Raw genomic sequence first — 19,206 nt, 5'->3', positions numbered from 1 at the left:
ATACATTTGCATCAATTTTACCCATAAGTAGTATGTTTGGCCTAAGAATGCTGTCGATTCCTTCCATCAACCTTCATGAATCGATCAAATATACAGTTTTCTAAGCGTTGCCACTCATATTCAATACATTTGCATAAATTTTACCCCTAAGTAGTGAGTTTGGCCTAAGAATGCTGTCGACTCCTTCCACCAACCTTCATGAATCGATCAATTCTACAGTTTTCTAAGAGTTGCCACTCAAAGTCAATACATTCGCATCATTTTCACCCGCAAGTAGTAAGTTTGGTCTAAGAATGCTGTCGACTCTTTCCACCAACCTTCATGAATCGATCAATTCTACAGTTTTCTAAGAGTTGCCACTCAAAGTCAATACATTCGCATCATTTTCACCCGCAAGTAGTAAGTTTGGCCTAAGAATGCTGTCGACTCCTTCCACCAACCTTCATGAATCGATCAAATATACAGTTTTCTAAGATTTGCCACTCAAAGTCAATACATTCGCATCATTTTCACCCGCAAGTAGTAAGTTTGGCCTAAGAATGCTGTCGACTCCTTCCACCAACCTTCATGAATCGATCAATTCTACAGTTTTCTAAGAGTTGCCACTCAAAGTGAATACATCTGCATAAATTTTACCCCTAAGTAGTATGTTTGGCCTAAGAATGCTGTCGACTCCTTCCACCAACCTTCATGAATCGATCAATTCTACAGTTTTCTTAGAGTTGCCACTCAAAGTCAATACATTCGCATCATTTTCACCCGCAAGTAGCGAGTTTGGCCTAAGAATGCTGTCGACTCCTTCCACCAACCTTCATGAATCGATCAAATATACAGTTTTCTAAGAGTTGCCACTCAAAGTGAATACATCTGCATAAATTTTACCCATAAGTAGTATGTTTGGCCTAAGAATGCTGTCGACTCCTTCCACCAACCTTCATGAATCGATCAATTCTACAGTTTTCTAAGAGTTGCCACTCAAATTCAATACATTCGCATCATTTTCACCCGCAAGTAGTGAGTTTGGCCTAAGAATGCTGTCGACTCCTTCCACCAACCATCATGAATCGATCAAATATACAGTTTTTTAAGAGTTGCCACTCATAGTCAATGCATTTGCATCAATTTTATCCCCAACTATTTCATACGAGTTTATTGATATTAGTTACATATTTTACCTAAATAAACTTTTTTATTATTATTATTGTATGTCATTTTCATATCTCGGGCCTATTATTATTATTAAGTATGCTAGCGTTCCCCAGATAATATGTATTTTCAAAACGTCAAGCCAGCGGGATCAAAGAGACCTGCCTTTATAACTTTGGAACCGTTGAAGTACTAATTTCGGTATTTTGCAGGGGGTGAGTACTATTTCGGTACAAATTTTTGGCGTTTAAATCAAAGCGAAAGACCTTGTCGTTAACTCTCGCCAAATTTCGCTCATTTGATGATGATGAAGTGATGGTACTAATTTTTTTACAACAGGTACTATTTTTTTCAATAAGAGTACTAATTTTTGGTATGGTAAAATTATTTTTTCGTGCCCATTTTTTTTTGAGGCCGCTAGCTTGACGCACACGAATCGACGCGAAGAAGAAACAAGATGGCGATTGGGCGTCGACCGGAAGTCGTAGGCGGCAGGCGCGAGCGCGGGTGTTCAACGATGCACGCAGAATTTTGCGACCTCTTGAATTCTTGATTACGTCCCTAAACCACAAATATTTATGGTCGAGATTACCTTCTTGCTTGATTGATGTCGTGTCACGTGGAAATGTTCTATGCGTAAAATAAAAAGGAAAAATGATGACGCAATAGAATATAAAATGGATGACTCCCGTTGGAAAAAAAATGTTTTCTTGCAGCTCACTGACTGAATGTAAATTTATGGCACTTCACGCCGTTTCTTCACGTGGCGTATCACGTCGGTTGTCCTTGGCGTATGGTTTTACTGCTCAAGGAGTTACTCGTACAAGATTTTTTAACTGCACACGTAACACACACTGCGGTTGGATTCGTTTCTTCGTCCTTTTCCTCAGTCTTTTCGAAGGACCAATGTTAGGTTTGGGGTATAAGGTTCCTAATGGCTGTGAGGGCTGGTTATCTGAGGCGAAGGCTGAGATTGAAACGTCCAGAAGTAGGCAAAATTCACTGAATTTAATTAAATTCGTACAAAAAATGTTCACATTACAGTAGTTAAATGGAGAGCAAGAACGGAAGAGAAGAGACAAAAATGTTGTCACACTAAAAAATATAAATTTAGTGTTGGGGTTGCCAACAACCGGCCTTTGCGAAAGTTGTTTAACTTCAACAATCGCAGACCGAGCGCGTTTACCGCTGCGCCACCGAGCTCCTCCCAATAATTTAAGTAAGTACCATCCTTAGAAATAAGAAGTTGATATTCCCTTCTTGACACGACGACACATACCTACTAGTATTATTCCTGTTTCTATGCCTACACTTGACAAGTCGAGCTGCTTTATAGGTACGGTGGACTAATAGTGCATCAGATTATGTATTGGGTAGTCTTGTCTCTTGCTTCGTAAGAATGGTGTGCGGTGATTAGAGCTGGATACAAAGCCAAAGGATTCTCTTACGTCCCGGACATTTCATACAAAACAAGTCGCTTTTCACAGACAATAGGTACACATTGATGTTATCGTATACGCGCATCTGTGTGTGTGACGTCTGACGTCATAGGATTAAAGTCTAAAGTAAGACCGAGGGGGTGAGGCAAACCTGGCTCAGCCGCTAGTGGGGAGCGGAGAGTTGTCGTTCTATAAGTAGTGTTATTCCTTATTTTATCTCCTCACCAATAATACCTAAAGTTATATAATTACTGTGATAATAGGTTAGCCATATATGATCATCAATGTAGACAGTACAAAGTTCTTCTGTTATTATAATATAGATGACATTATCTGAAATAAATGAATGAATAATTATTTCAACATGGAGAGATTCATCGCAAAGAGCGACCGAGAGCCGACAGTAAAACAAATCTGTTTTGCGCTTATCCCCTTTTGCGTTAAAAATGGAAAAAATATTACGTCACTGTTTCGTTATGCAGGATAATTTTGACCAAGAATATTGCAAGGCATCAGCGACTAAAATAGGCTCTGACTTTGAGCCTAAAATGCATTCAAAAGCAGTTGCCTCGAATTTGGTTCAGAGCGACTTTATTTTACCTACATCCGGGCACTAGGTAGGGGTCGTTAACGTTGTTTGACGGCTGCCTCGACACGGCATGAAAGTGATGTTATTAAGGCAAAATTACAAGCCAGAGCGCCTTTGAGGTGGTCAATACACAAGCCGTGATTGTAGCCCGCACTTTAGGCTTGAATTACAAGCTTATCTTAATTAAATTCCAAGTTCCTCACGCCACAGTTTTGGATATTGCCACCAAGTATTGAAGCTTCGGACGTAAAGGACTTGTTTGAAGCGGCTGTTCAATATTGCTATTGCTTGTGTTACTGTAAAACTCCGAACTTCAGTATATCTTAAGTTTTACCGGTATAATTGGATTTATATAATTGTTCATTTCATCGTTCATTTCGAACTATTTAACACTTTATTTATACAGGCTGTTAGTGACATCGTAACGAATACTGAGGGGGATCATTCAGAGCATGATTCTGAGTTAATTATCAAGTGGCATTTTTCATCGCAAAAGATGAAAAAGAAAACATGACTTTTTTGCAGTTTAGCAATAAGGCCGCCTATTGTGCTTATGTTTTATTCGTATGTTTATGTCCTTTGTATATGTTGTTGTGCAATAAAGTACCTATTATTGATTGATTGATTGAATTTTGCGAATATTCCACTTGATATCAACTCAGAATCATAACCTGAATCATCCCTCAAAGTTGTCGTTACGATGTCACTGACACCCTGTATAGGTAGATGCTAAAAAAAGAGATTTTAGAAAAGCTGGTGTCCGTGGTCCAGTAGCCGACTTGGGCTCACGATCGAAGTGATAAAAATTCGGGCTTCTTCTCTCGTGTGTGCTGTGAGGTAGATTACGAACCTCATCAACCTTGGTGTCAGGATTACTATTGAGCCGCCAAAGGCCCCTGACATGACCCATGAAACAACTACTTACTTAGATCAGTAAGTAGGAATCGGGACCAACGGCTTAACGTGCCTTTCGAAGCACGGATCATCTTACTTTCGGACAATCAGGTGATCAGCCTGTAATGGTCTAACCAAACTAGGGATCACAAAGTAATATTGGTGATATTTCCCCACCGGGATTCGAACCCGGGACCTCCGGATCGTGAGCCTAACGCTCGACCACTGGACCACGGAGACCGTTAAAAAAAACTCGGGATTTTACAGTAACACTCACGTACGTATCTATATGATCAAGGTTTGGACGCAATCTATCTGCATTATTACTTAGACTTATTTGTTATATTTGCTTATCTATTTGAAAACATTATAGTCTAGATGTATGTACTTACAGAAAAACAATCAGGAAATACAAAGCTGAGTCTAATGTTATTGTATATCTACTTATAAATACACTGATTAAAAAATTCTGCAGACAGTATCAGTCGATAACTAATACAGAAGGTATGTAAATGATTGATAACACATACAAATGAAAAAGTCACCACCTACGATTCTCATACTAACACAAAGAATATCGTCACTGTTATAAATAAATTTGAAATAAGTAAGGAAAAGGCTACAGTACTCCTGAAACCTTTTACGATGCGCTTCAAAAAGACGAAATTTTCTGCCTGTCTCAACTTATTGATGTTGGCCGGCAACCTGCATTTATAGGTATTACGGAGCATGGTCGGCGGAACAACGGAGAGCTTTCAGTCTAAACTGGTTGTGTCAGCAAACAGCGGCGCGGGGCGGGGCGGGGCGGGGACGGCACTGCACGACGTTTTAAAAAAATACTTATCGTTTCGCAACTTCTCGCAGTTCCGATTTAAAACAATTTGCATAAATGTACAGCGACGATACTGAAACCACATCTTCTATTTGTATTTAAAACATTTTTTTGACGTGCTTTAAGTACCTATTGTAGATTTTCCACATACGGCATTAACTAGGTACCTACTTGGACGGAAATGCATTTAAAATAGGACGTAGATAACCTTTAAATTATTGAATTTATATTTTAAAAATCGCATTTAAAATACATATCGGCCTTATCTCGAGTGCTTTAAAGCAAAGTTACTAACTCAAACGTTTAAGTTTCTCCTTGCGCTGTAAGGCCAGCAGTAGCAGCGATTTCTTACAAACGAAGTTGAAGCAGAATTTATAATGTCCAATAAATTCCCCCGTAATAACGCTTGAAACAAACAACTGCGGGATTATTGTGCGAAAATCTTCAACTTTATTATACTTATAATTTCAAAGGCGTGTGCAAATATTTATAATATCGTTAATTTAACCTTATTATGTGAAAGAACAAGCCATTACAGTAAATAAAGAGGGCGCGTGGTGAGAGGATATTAAGCCCGGGGGACCTTCGTCGGAACAAATTGTGCGATTAGTCCGTACTTTGCGTTATCTTTGTGACATGAGGTCGATCGAGGTGCGACCTATAATTCGACCCCGCTCGGGGACATGTTTATATTTCATAGACTGGTGGTGAGGTATCTCACCACTTACTCATCAGGCAGTGAAATTATTTTTTTACTTAATATAGCTTGGATAGTGGCACTGATGGGCAAAGGCCTCCGCTCTGAGCTTACACTATCTCAAATGCGTCCGTGTTATACTAGATTGTAAAACAAATTTTGCTAGGATCCTAGTAGCATTATTTATTATCTTCTATGTATTGTTTTTAATATAGTTTATCTAGGTATAAGTATACCAAAAATATAAGTATATTTTTCAACTTTTTATTTTGCACTGTCTATCCCGCTACGCTTTTTATTAAATTCATTTCTTATACCTAAAGGATGCCTGGAAGAGATTGCTACCTTAGCAATAAGGCCGCCTGTTGTACTACCTATCTAATTATAATACCTAATGTATTTTTAATATGATTTAAGTGAAATAAACAGTTTTTGTATTGTATTGTATTAGTCGATTGAAATTGTAAGTACTTCTATATCAAAGTTGAGTAATTTACTGGGCCAATCAGTGAACACATACATAAGACACACGCCCGTTATCACTAACAGGGGGGGCAGCGCCACAACTAACCTAAGACAACTTGCAGTCACTGTTGATACGAAGTACTAAGATGGATTATGATGAACTGTATGGTGAGAAGTCCCTCTGTCGGAAGTTATGACATACTCGGGAAGACAAGAGACTGAACATGTTCTATGTTTCTTATTCGCTCCCAGAACAACTTAGAAGCAAATTGAAGAGGTATGCTCGCAGTACATCCCAGAATATTCAAATGAAATAATAATAATAAAAGGCCCCACCCACGCCTTCCAAAAGTCCGGGACTCCATAGGCCCGAGATATGGAAATGACAAACATAAAAATATGTTTATTACTTTTTATTGGTAATTAACAATAAAACAAGATTAGGATACAGTTGTTGGTGAGAGAGAAATGATTGTCTAAGAGGTTCACTAATGCTACCAAATTATATATCGGTCCATACATCATCCCTATATCTCCATAAAGGAGAACCTTAGAAAGATGGATCGGATAAAAATGCGCCTAATCGTGTCTCCTATACTTACATGAGTGAAAGGACTCTTCATAGCGAGATTTTGTCTGATTGATGGATAGCTGTGAACGCGAGTATGATATTACGAGTTCTTATGGGCTATTGTTTATCGTTCAAGGATCTAGAAATAAACGAAAATACCTATCTAAACAACAGACAACAACTACACGTTCAGCTGCTTGCTTTCCCGGGCATGTCGTAACTTCCGACAGGGTCGTGTCTTTAATAATATGGTGGACTGATGTTATAAGGTTCATCGTATTCATCTTTGGGCTTCGTATCAACAGCATCAGGGCTGCACGTTGTCTTTGATTACTGGTGGCTCTTATTATCACTACAGTTGGGCCTCATAAGGGGTTACAGGTGTGAATTTTTATATGTATGTTGTCTCATCTACATACAGGATGTAAGTATATTTCACGGAATAGAAGAAACAGGTTGGAAGGGCCAAGTGAGCCTGAAACGCGCGCCACACAAGATGAGAAAATAGTTCGTACTTCCACTTTGCACTCCACTCATCTGCAAAGTTTGCGACGCACGGAGCTCCGTGATAGTATATTAAAAGGTCGTCTTGTACATTATAACCTTTACAGCCAAAAGCAAATATCGACTATCATGCACGGAGATCCCTCCTTATCACAGGAAAGCTAAAAACCTTAGTATGATCGGCTATTTATCAAAAATAATACTTTTGTATGCAGTACCTTATGAAAAGTAATGTTAAAATTGCATAAAATTTACATTGCCGGTAAAGTGGCTATGGAAGCAGTAGAGCTATCGTAGTTATCTGTTTGCAGGAGTAGGAGTAGAAGAGAGTGGGGTTGAACCGGCGAGAGCGGTTCATGAACAGAATGCGCGTTAGGGCCTTTCTATCCTCTTCCTTCGATTCCGTGGTATACTTACTCTTAATAGGTACGTTGTTTATCTATTACTTTTTTTCGATGAGTACAAAGGCATTAATTTGAACGGTTTTAGGTCTACCTCCCAATGCTGGGCATAAGCTTTCCTTCATCATCGTCGATAGGAACACTCAAGTGCAAGTCAATTTAGAAACATAAGTAGTCGTGTCCCAAGTTGATCCTATCGCAATCCAATAATCCAGTTGTCTAACACATAGCACAATGAAGGTTGTCTGAGCATTTAGAAATGGTCGGGAAACAGCCTTTGTGGACTAGTGAGTACAGAGAGTTGGGTGAGCACATCTTGGCTGGGCGATCTGGAGGCTCGCGTTCAGTTCCTGGTTCATTGTGGAAATCACTTCGTAAGACTGTCTTTTGCTTGGTTAGGATATTGCAGGCTGAATCATTTGCTTGTACGTAAAAACGAGATGATTCCGTGCATCGGAAGGCATTTTAATATTATTTAAATTACCTGAATTTCGTGTAATCAATATAATAATCTGTTATTAGCGCCCCGGGCGCACACGGCGCAGGTAACAAAAGAAATTCCGCAGCATATTCGTCCGCGCGTGCGGTTAGTTTTCGTTTGGAAGATAAATCAGCTTCGCAATTTGAATAACAAAGCAGTTAGTAGCAGTATTTGTCTGAAATTGACTTACGTGTGTAAAATACAAGTTGGAGCCGGACTCGCCGGAGTAAGTTTATGTTATTTATTTGTGCTCTGAGATAAACTTAAATTGCATCGGGAAACTATTATTGTTGGCGGAGCGGGGAGGACGGCGGTCTATGCATCACTGTTCGTATCATAAATCGTTAAAAGTTTATCAAAAGCGGTTCAGTATTCATGCGAGTTGCGTGGAGCGGTGAGGAGATTGCCGTTTTCCGTGGCTGTTATTTGTTGGGATTTTGTTTTGAATATTTTATTTTAAAGCGCTGATTTCCAATAGTTTAGTTTCCTATAGACTATGAAAATAATCACCAGTAAACAAATATATAAAACACAATTTTAATAGGTACCTATTTATTAAGAAACATATATACAACAGCACTTTATGAAACTTTTTGTGAAATAAAACAATAGGAACAAGCGCTTCAAAATGTAAGTAAATAATTAATACTGTATTACTAAATACAATCCTGAAGAGGAAGCTGGAAAAACATAATCATAGATAAAAACTAATTATACTTTAATCAGCCTCCGTGTTCAAGTGGTTAGAGCGTTAGGTTCCTGATCTGGAGGTCCGGGTTTGATTTCCGATGAGGACATTCGTCGAAATCACTTTGTCAGACTGTCCTTAGTTTTATAAGGACATTGCAGGCTTGAATCATTTGATTCTCCGAAAAAGTAAGATGATTCCGTGTTTCGGAGGGCAATTTAAGCCGGTGGTCCGGATTATTAGCCATAAAAAAATCTTTCATCAACCCGCAGTGCAGCAGCGTGGTGGAGTATGCTCCATACCCCGTCCGGTTAATTGAGGGGAGACCTGTGTCCAGCAGTGGGACGTACCTATATAGGCTGTTTATTACATACCTAAAATATTGATTTGTGTGGCTAAGAGGCAACCATAAAAAATAAGTAAAAAATATATATCACGTTCGTAAGTATGGTTATTGTCGCGCGTCTCGGCCGTGCAGGGGACGGTAACTATGTGGCAGGCCGGCCGCTTCAACTTCCGCAAACTTCTCCAAACTTCCAGAATGTTCCACACTGCATTAAGGAGTAAACCCGTACTTTGAAAAGAGCACTTTCTTTTAAAGTAAAGTAGTTAATGGTGTTTACACGTCGCGCTGAACATAACTTACAATACGATGGGATTGGAACATGGGAAAGCTTTGAAAATGCCGACGTGGTGTTTAAGTAATCTGCTAGTTGTAGTAAACAACCTCCCGATAGAGATTGGTCACCTGAGGCGCATGGACGCCACTATTTGTGCCAACTCTTAAAATATATTTACACGTAATCATTGCAGGTACTTGTTCTGTTTCCGCGATAAAACTTTGCTGGGCATACAAAGCGCCTGTAAAAGGTAAACACAAAGATAGGAATTCCAGTCAACTATTCGTTTGACGGTTTCAACTTTTACCCGAACCTGTTTGTGGAATTCCAGAGTTTGAGGAAAACTCCACGAGGAGAGAATGTTAGTGAGTTACTTGAGTAGGAAAGTAGTGGTGATCTGAATTTCACCCCAGATTTGTTTGCTCCGAACTTCAGGTGGAACGAATCGAGTTGATAAAATTGTTGTTACAAATTGTAGCTTGGTAAAATTTATTTTCTTTATTTACCTGTAATACAGGTTTTTTTTTATTGTAGGTGTTCTACATTTGTGGCGTTGAGGGCTCTCATCTGGTACAATTTAATACAATGCCTGAGGGTGCCCGAGAAATTGTAATCTTAGGGCTACAAAAAATACAAAATTCATAATCTATTTTGTATTTTCTGAAAGACTAAGTATTATAATCTGAAAATTAGAGCGCGGTGGAGCTGTATAGTTATTTTAAACTAATTTATTTTTATTAGGTTATGTGTAATGTTGTTCGAGCCATGATAGCCCTGTTGGAACAACGCGTGACTCTCACTATGAGGTCGCAGATTCGAATTGCAACACAGGCCCAAAACATTTTTTTAAAATTTGTTTTCGAATTCAAGGCTGAATCATAAATGATTATCATAATGCTCAGTGGTGAAAGAAACAGTCTTGAGGAAACTCACATTCCCGAGTTATGCGTGTCGGGGGTATATGACCTAATCTGTAAGTATAAGGCTGGGGTTGTAAAGTCAGACAGGCAGCCGCTTCTGTAAAAACCCGGATCTGTCAAATCTTCAGCTTAGGTAATCATCATCAGGGTCATCTTAACGCTAGTGTTATGGTGAAATATATTTGAATGGAAGAAGTGAAAGTGGTGTGTCAGTGTTGCAGTAAGTGGGATTCCATGCTGCCTACCCCAAAGGGAAATGGCTGTGATCTTATTATCACCATCTTCTTAGCGTTACCGTTATCACAGTATATAACCTGGGTTAGGGTTAGGGTTGTATACAGGTGTGAAGTTATAAAATTGTGTTTGTAATATATTTTTTTAGACGTGACTTATTGTAGATTTGCCGCAGGTGGCATTAACTACTTGGCCGGACAAATAGGGAGCGCTGAAGGCTCTCACCCGGTACAACGTTTAAGACAACTGGCCTGAGGGTGCCCAGTTGGGCGCAAACCTTGGCTCAGGGCATCGTCTGAGAGGAAAAATATTTGAAAGAATTAATCGACCCTAGTGCGCTACGACCACGCCGGCAGGGTCGGTATCGGGGTCCTGAAGTGTTTGGTGTCGCGAGCTGGTTGGCCGTTTGTAATAATGTTATAGGTATATTTCTATAAATATACCTATTCTAAATATAAAAAATATACTTTTCCGCAGCACCCAAGTAGCATTCGGGGTTCTATATAAGATGTCTAGTCGTTCACATGTACTCTACAAGCTGTGTATGTCAGCTGTATATGAGCTGTATAGCTTGCTATAATGCTTTTATTGAACCAGTTTGGGCACAAATTAGACAGCCTTAAGTTCACTATGGCTGTACATTAGAAGTATAATAGCATTATAATAGCAGTTTAAGTAGTAACATCGGACTTAAGGCTGACTTACGGCACTATATGGAACGCAGTGTGAACCATACAACGTACATGAGTGTAATAATGAGTAATAAGTGGCTAAATACACAGCCTTCACAGTTAAAATCGGACAAAAGTACTCCAGTAAGCTACCTTAAATTCACTTGTGTCCTAAATTATTTCCACATTTTAATATATTAGTTTGACAATTGTACGGAGTGCACGGATTCGGGGCAAACTAACTCCGGCGGATTATTATTATAATATAACACGCGATTAGTACCTGTTTTATATACCATAATCATGTTAATGCCATGGGAATGCAACTTTATCGTGAAATGTATACATATTGACAACTAAAAATTTCACGCGCCTCTGTAAAAACGCTTTATTCATTTTGAAATATTTAAAACTGGCTGAGAGGAAAATTTACATTTTCAGTTTTTGATATTTTATTGGCATTATAATTATACTACGGTAATTAATTTTAACATGAAACCAAAACTCATTGGCTCTATCTGCGTATTTTGTGATAAATCTGCATTATCTTGTAGATTTATTTGGTAAATATTTTAGGTTACGTAGAACAAAATGGTGGAAATGAAATACGGCTATGTGAACTGTTATAACTCCTATTTAATGCGGTGAGCGTATATTAGGTTCACATGTGTTCTGTTAGAATGCTGTTATCTATATGAAGTCCCACATTTGTACCACTACAGCGCCAATGTCAATTAATTTATTCTAATGTGAACTTATGTACAGCTTTAAGATGTAGTTCAGGACAATTGTGTATCTTTAATTCTTTCTTCAAATACTGAAATTTTAGAGATCCGCAATAAAAATTATTAATGGCCGTTAAATGCCCAGTTAAAAATGCCCAGTTACTTATAGTCAAGTATGAATACCTAAAGTACAAATTTTGTAACAAACTAACAAAAATCACCTTTTCGTGTGAGACACACAGTTGGCATCAGAGTATTTACATTACAAAACACTACTCTGTTCAAGGAGGTATTTAAAATAATGAAAACTAGATAAACAGGGACAACATTATGCCCTGCGACAGAAAAGGACAGAAAATAATTTGTTTGCAATCACCATACTCTGATATCTGTATATTTGGAAGGGAACTTTCAGGTTCAGGCATAATATTTTCCTCTGCATCATGTACGGAACCACCAACAACGGTTGCAATGGCGCTTGGGAAAAAGTGTAATAGAATATCACATTCACATTCATGTTCAGCTTGCAGCAAACAAGAGTAGTACTTGTGGACAAATAAACTGCTATTGATGTTAATGGACAACACATATGGTCTTTCTAACAGCCTAGAGTCCACATGTGAATCATTTAAACACTTCTGTACAGATAGTATAAAAAGGTTATTTTAAGTATCACAAACAAGTCCTAATACAGCTACTGGCTGTATAACAGTCTAAAACAAGTAAACATAACAGCCTTTGGCTTTATAAATGACCACAAGTGTTATATTAAAATGCTAGCTCTATAACATCGAACAAATAGGCCGTTAAACAGCGGTTGCCGTATCTCTACCCTCCTATAATGCTCTTAGTCAGAAAGCTGACTAAAGGATAGTTGTTAGAGTATTATAACACCCATAATCGTATAAAAGTATTACTCTACACTCCTATACGTCCCTTAGACAGGTATAGGTGTAATTAATTGCAATAATGCAGCTAATACATCACGAGTGAACTGTAGTAATGCTTTAAGTTCACCTTGGAACCAAATGTGTACTCTTAAATGGAACAAAATGCTACTTGGGCAGTATAAGAGTCAGGATGTAATTTTATTGAGTGTGATTCTCATTTATTTGCGAACAAGGAAGTTGTCGCCCTTAATTTCCAAATGGACATTTATTCACTTCATTCTGTCACCACGTTACAATCGATTCAATTATCGTAAAAAATGAATAGGTACGAGTATTTAACGGAATTGATGATAATGGATATACTTTTTAAATCTTTAAAAAAATACTATGAATAGAACAAAACAAGTGTCTATTTTATCAATTTTATCGTCGGGGATTAGAGGATATCTATCTTATCTTTACTTCAATGGGTTTCCATAACTTGAATATTCATAACTCTTATTATCGTGTCTATGACAAACTAAATACTATCGGCCCAAAATCTGCAACAAGTATCTGCGGCGCTATCTGCAGCGCTCGTCAGATCCTCCTGCGTGCAGGTGTTCGGGCACGCAGGACACGATGTAAGATGTTCCATCGTTTGGAGAACAGTGCCGCACTTACAATTTAAGTCCGAGCCATTCGAAAACCCCACCTGAACAAATTAGAGACTTCCAGGTAAGCCAAGGCAAATCAAGATCTGGCGGTGGTCTTTCGGACGGCGAATCAAAAAGGTTTGGGAGGTGTACCCGTTCCTGCCAAATCATGCGTCTTTCTTTAGAGCGGATTCATAACTAATTGGCTAAAACTAAGTATTATAACTAGTTACTAAACGATCGCTCCACCTTACAAAGAAGGCGTTGATCTATTGACTATACGCTCGACTTTTGTTAGACTCATTCATGACGTTACTACAACTAGAATGTTCTGCGTAATGATTACTATGTCGTACATACCCTTAACCTTAGTTAGAGACACCCAACTCCCGATATTCCCTTTCACCGCTGAGCACATCACATATATGATAATCCAAACAAGAATTCGAAATCAAATAAGAATGATTATTATTTCCTGTTAAAATTAAATACATTATCGGTAGGTAGGTATATAAGGCTATTTTTAAGCTTACGAGAAACAAGAAAACTTGACTGATTTTTTATTTACAAAATAATAATTGGAAGGACGCTCGTGCCCCACAGTGGGTCATATATAAACTGTTTATTAAACTGATTAAAGTGATTTTCGTTATCAGAAACAGATCCGAAACTTTGAAAAACACGTTTTTTCGTTTACATAAGTACTTCGATGTGGGTGTTACTTTATTTTTGGACCTTTTCCATCGAGCGGAGAAGGATAATTAGGTAATAAAGTGGGCACCATCCCTTATTATGGCCATGTTCGTTATCTGGCCCTGTCAGCTGGGGTTATTAATAACCTGCAAGTTGGTGGGCCTGTAACACGTAACGCGTCGACTACGAGTTAGCGCGCCCCGTTACACACCTAATTAAGACTCGACCTGATTCCGCTTTGGCCGGCGCCTCATGTCGGTTAACACGCTGCGAAATTGACTTATAAAACTTTGAATACGTCATTGAAGTACATGTGACCCGAGCCGTAGCTACGTGGTGGGATGTACTTCAGCTCCTGCTCTAAGCATCGGCTCTGTCCACGACGCCAACAACTTCAGCTGAACCATTTTCAGGTTTATGTGCGTCCCAATACAGAGCACAAGCCTCATAATGCACGGATTGCACTGCACTCAGTGCAGGCTGTGTAGAAACACTCTGAATCGGTCTAATTTAAGAAAGATACCTCGACCGAGAATCGAACCTGTAACCCTAGCTTAATGGTAAACGGTATATAGTTATTACACCATCACACTCGTACACAAATTAAAGTACGTAGACGTAAAATTACTTGTATATTTTTTTTGAATACTCTTTTGCTATAAAAGCTTCAAGCATTTCTAGATTTAAAATAGTTAAATGTATGTGCTATATGTACATAAAGCTAAAATGTTCTCTAAGTAATTTCTAATAAGTGTTTTGATAACAGCTAGTTTACAAGTAGTGGTGTGAACATCCGAGCGGCGCGCCGCGGCCTCGTACGGCGCGGCGGGTGTTCCCGGCACACTGGCAAATAAAATGTCCGGAACAGAATAATATCGTGTTGTCAACCCATTGTGTCCGCATCACACACATAGTAAGTATTCAGAAAACAATGCAAAACAGAGCTTAAATCTGTTTAGGAACGGATTTAAAATTGCAACAGGAAAGTCGACTCATTTATTTAAAGGGTTGGGGTCACGCACTTGTGTAACGGTGTGTGTGTATGAGTACGCTTTGTTTGTGTATGAGCTTATTTATTTCATAAACCTTGTTGTGTTCACACGTCAACAGAGTGGTAACAAATTCTGTGGTATGTGTAATGTTATATCATCGCCCGATAGTGAAAACCAGGGAAGTGCTTTTTTGAAAAATTACATTACAAAGGTGTCCGGTCAGGGACCTTCTTAATCCAAAGAATTTCATTGGCCGTCCAGCGAGGCAATGCAGCCAGTATAATGGGCACTACTGGCCATGAGCATTATCATGTACTCACTTTAGAATCCTGTTGCACTAACGTATTTGACATTTAATGAGACTTAAGTTCAATTTATCAAAAAAGTTAATGTGACATGGTACCAAAGTGTATACCATATTAGTACTAGTATGGGGTCACTTAGAGGAGGGTTGTTTGAATAGATTTTTGTTCTTATATTGTTTTCCTTATTATTTGATCTTTTTTTTAACTGTGCTGTTATTTTTTCTATTATTTTTATTTGTAAAATTGTTATTTTTTATATTTAAAGAGATTCTTGTATTGAGTACATGCAAGCGAGTATAACCATTATCACATTGTCATCAAGTATACGGCGTAAGGGAGTTAATCCATGTCGGTATACTCAAACCCTAGTGTGACATCTTAACGAATATTGAGGGTGATGGTTCAGACCATGATTCTGAGTTAATATCAAGTGGAATTTTCCATCGCAAAATTCATGTATTTTTTTAAATTATTTTCAATTCTATACTTTTGCGAGGGAATCATCCTTCAAAGTTTTCGTTACAATGTCACTCCTCCTTGTATGTTACTATACACTCAAACGTTGTAAGGAGATAAGCAAGGATCAGCGTTGCTATGGCAACCCTTGCTCTGGCAATTGATGGAAGCTTACTACGTAGGAAAGTAGTACTTTTGTTCATACAAATGAACAATACAATTTCTCAATAACAAAATTGGGAGATTCAAAGAGATCTCAAAAACTATAAATAGGGAAATTAAACAAATCATAGTGTAGGTATTTATTATAAATAAAGGGGCAGCCTCTCTGAATGCTTACCTAAGTACGTATGTACATGGTATTATTTACGACCTGGACCTCCCGGACCTGGACCTCCCGGACCTGGACCTCCCGGACCTGGACCTCCCGGACCTGGACCTCCCGGACCTGGACCTCCCGGACCTGGACCTCCCGGACCTGGACCTCCAGGAGCCGTACCTCCCGGAGTCGTACCCGAACTAAGTGAAGAAGTAGGAGAGGAACTGGTAGTAGTGGCATTTGAATCCGCTTCTGTGGTAGTGCTAGTAGCTTTAAACTCCTGAAGCAAGGCTTCATACCTGGCGGAAATAATTGCCGAAATGTACTGAACATCTATATACTCCTTGAAGGCGTATGTGTAGTACACGAAGAACCTGTAAACCCGAGTCTTGTCTTTGTTGTTTCTTAAATACGAGTAGAAAACCCGCATTTGTGTCGTTAGTCTCTCGAGAACACTGAATGCGATTCCAATCTGGAAAGGTATCGACTTTCTGTACGAGCCCATGACCTCGTTGAGCCCATCCAGCTTCTCGTGAACCTGGTAGATGATCTGGCGTATCATGCGGAGTATCGCGTGTTTCATGACCATAGCTGTAGGGTCGTTGTAGACGACAGACCGATAGCGCCGGGTGTCTGGGGTGCGGCGTGGGGCGTCCTCCATAGGGAGGAGGTCGTAGGCAGCCGCGTCCACTAGGTCCGGGTTTCGAGAGCGACGTTTCGGTAAGTCCGGTATGTCGTCTACGTTTTCAGGAGATTTCTCGAGGCGACTGAGGCGCCTGTGCAGGTCTTGTAGCACGCGGACGCCCACGCGGTCGTGCAGCATGTGCGCCGTGTCCACCGCTAGCTGGCGCTCCGTCGTGTTGCCCAGCGGCGGGGAGCGCCCGCTCCACGCCGCCGCCGCCGCTGGTACCGTGGCTACCACTGCCGCACATCAACAATATAACTACATACATTGTTACTACGTGTAGAGGGGACACCTCCCCGCATCCACACGACGTGGACTAAGCTACCCCTATTTGCACACTCACTTCAATCCGGTCGTCTAGAGCAAGAATCTGTCTCCCTCGCCCACACAGTCGCGCCTCCGACCCGGGATTGCTACTCAACTTTTAATCTTTTCGAACCACACTACTAATATTAGGTACATCATCATAATTTTAAAACTGCAGTTTGAATGATAATACAGTGTTTGAATCAGTGCCTTTCAGAAAAATACATCGCCACTCATCTACGTATAACTTAATTATAAAAAAAAAACATAAAACTCCATGCCGTAGTAAGAGAACTCTTAGGACAGTTACGGTATTATTCAGAACACATAGGTATATCTAGTGCACATACATAATATCACGCCTATTTACCGTTGGGGTTGGTACGGCATTCCACTTACCTGCTAAGATCCAGACACGCCACTTTAGCTTCTGCCATCTCATCAAAGACTAAATAATACTTGTTACGTGATCAATTATTTAAGATAATTATCAAGTAAACACAAGCAACACCGCTGGTAAAAGCTAGTGGTAAGTATGTATATATTTTGTATTTGTCCTAATTAAGATGCTTAACACATAGTAACATAATTATACATCAATGAACAACACGATTTTTAATATTTCATCACTTCATGTCATCCAGAGGGCGCTACATCTAATTCAGTGTGTGTAAACGTAATGTTTACCAGGAGCAAGATGCTTGTAGTTACACCTCATTTGTTAAATTCTGATTAGTCGTTTAGAAAATAGGAGGAAACATACGTACTTACATAGTGGCACACCCGGACACTTTATATAAAATATCTCGTTTTACGCAGACACTACACATTGACGTTGACTGAAGTAAGACCGAGACAGGGTAAGGTAATCCTAGCTCAGCCGCTGGTGGCGAGCGGAGAGAAAAATTGCGTTGCAACTCACATGAAGCGAGCACTATCAACATAGTGCGCCTGCGCTGTCGACGCATTGTGTTGGGGATTCCTTGAAATCTTCACGACACGTGGAGGTTTACTTTTCTGGATCACGCATGCGTCGTTGTGTCTGTGTGATGTTATGATGCATCTTATTGATGATGATATGATGATTTTATTTAAAAAATATTTTATACGTTCCACATCAACACTAGGTGTCTGTCATTCCTCTGTTCGACCTTTAATGGGTTGTATCTCGTAAAGTCATTAATGTATCGGACGACAAAACAAAATAAACACTATAATTATTCATCTTAGGACTTCGTATCAACATATAGGACTTTCTATCTTCGATTACTTGTGACGATTTTCACCGCAATAGGAATTACGGATGTAAGTTCATGTAAATGGGGTTTCACACAACATAAGGTCACAAGTATATTCCTAATTAGACTAGTTTGAGGTACATCCATCGCAAGATGAACTAAGTAGTAGTACCCGTGCCTCACCGAGACCAATTGATAGGTGTCTGGTTGGTAGTCGACTGTGTTAATGAAAATTGCACTTACCTATGCGTTTTTTTAAAGATTTCAAACTAATAATTATTTACTGATATGATTTACATATGTCCCCACCGCCAATCCAACTATAGAACTCCCATATGCTGTGACATTAAGCACACTCCTCCTGTCTAGTGGCTTCAAAACCGACCCCAAGACTTTCGTCGTAGGGCTAGATAGGAGGAATCTACCCTCATTGCCCGAGCACGCCCACACTTACACACACGTACACACACGCACGCACACACACACACAGACACATACACACACATACACACATTATACAAACATTATTTAATTGCTTATTTGTAAAACGTAAAGGTAACAAAACTTTCTTACCTATTTACTACTGTTATAGAAGAGCGGGGTCTCCTGGTACAGGCATATTTTGCTTAAAAGGAGGCTCCAGTAATTAGTTTAAGAAAAACATGTAAGAAAAGAAAATAAATACTTTTGATTTTTTTTTTGATTAAAGTTTCTCTAAATAAATGTGTAACCTTATCTAATGTCGTTCAAAGTTATGTGGTTGTAGTCATGTTATACAATGCTACTTTAATCATGGTCCGCTATAAAATA

Source organism: Pectinophora gossypiella, chromosome 9, assembly GCF_024362695.1.
Source record: "Pectinophora gossypiella chromosome 9, ilPecGoss1.1, whole genome shotgun sequence".
NCBI classification, from domain to species: Eukaryota; Metazoa; Arthropoda; class Insecta; order Lepidoptera; family Gelechiidae; genus Pectinophora; species Pectinophora gossypiella.
Note: the sequence above shows the minus strand (reverse complement) of the source record.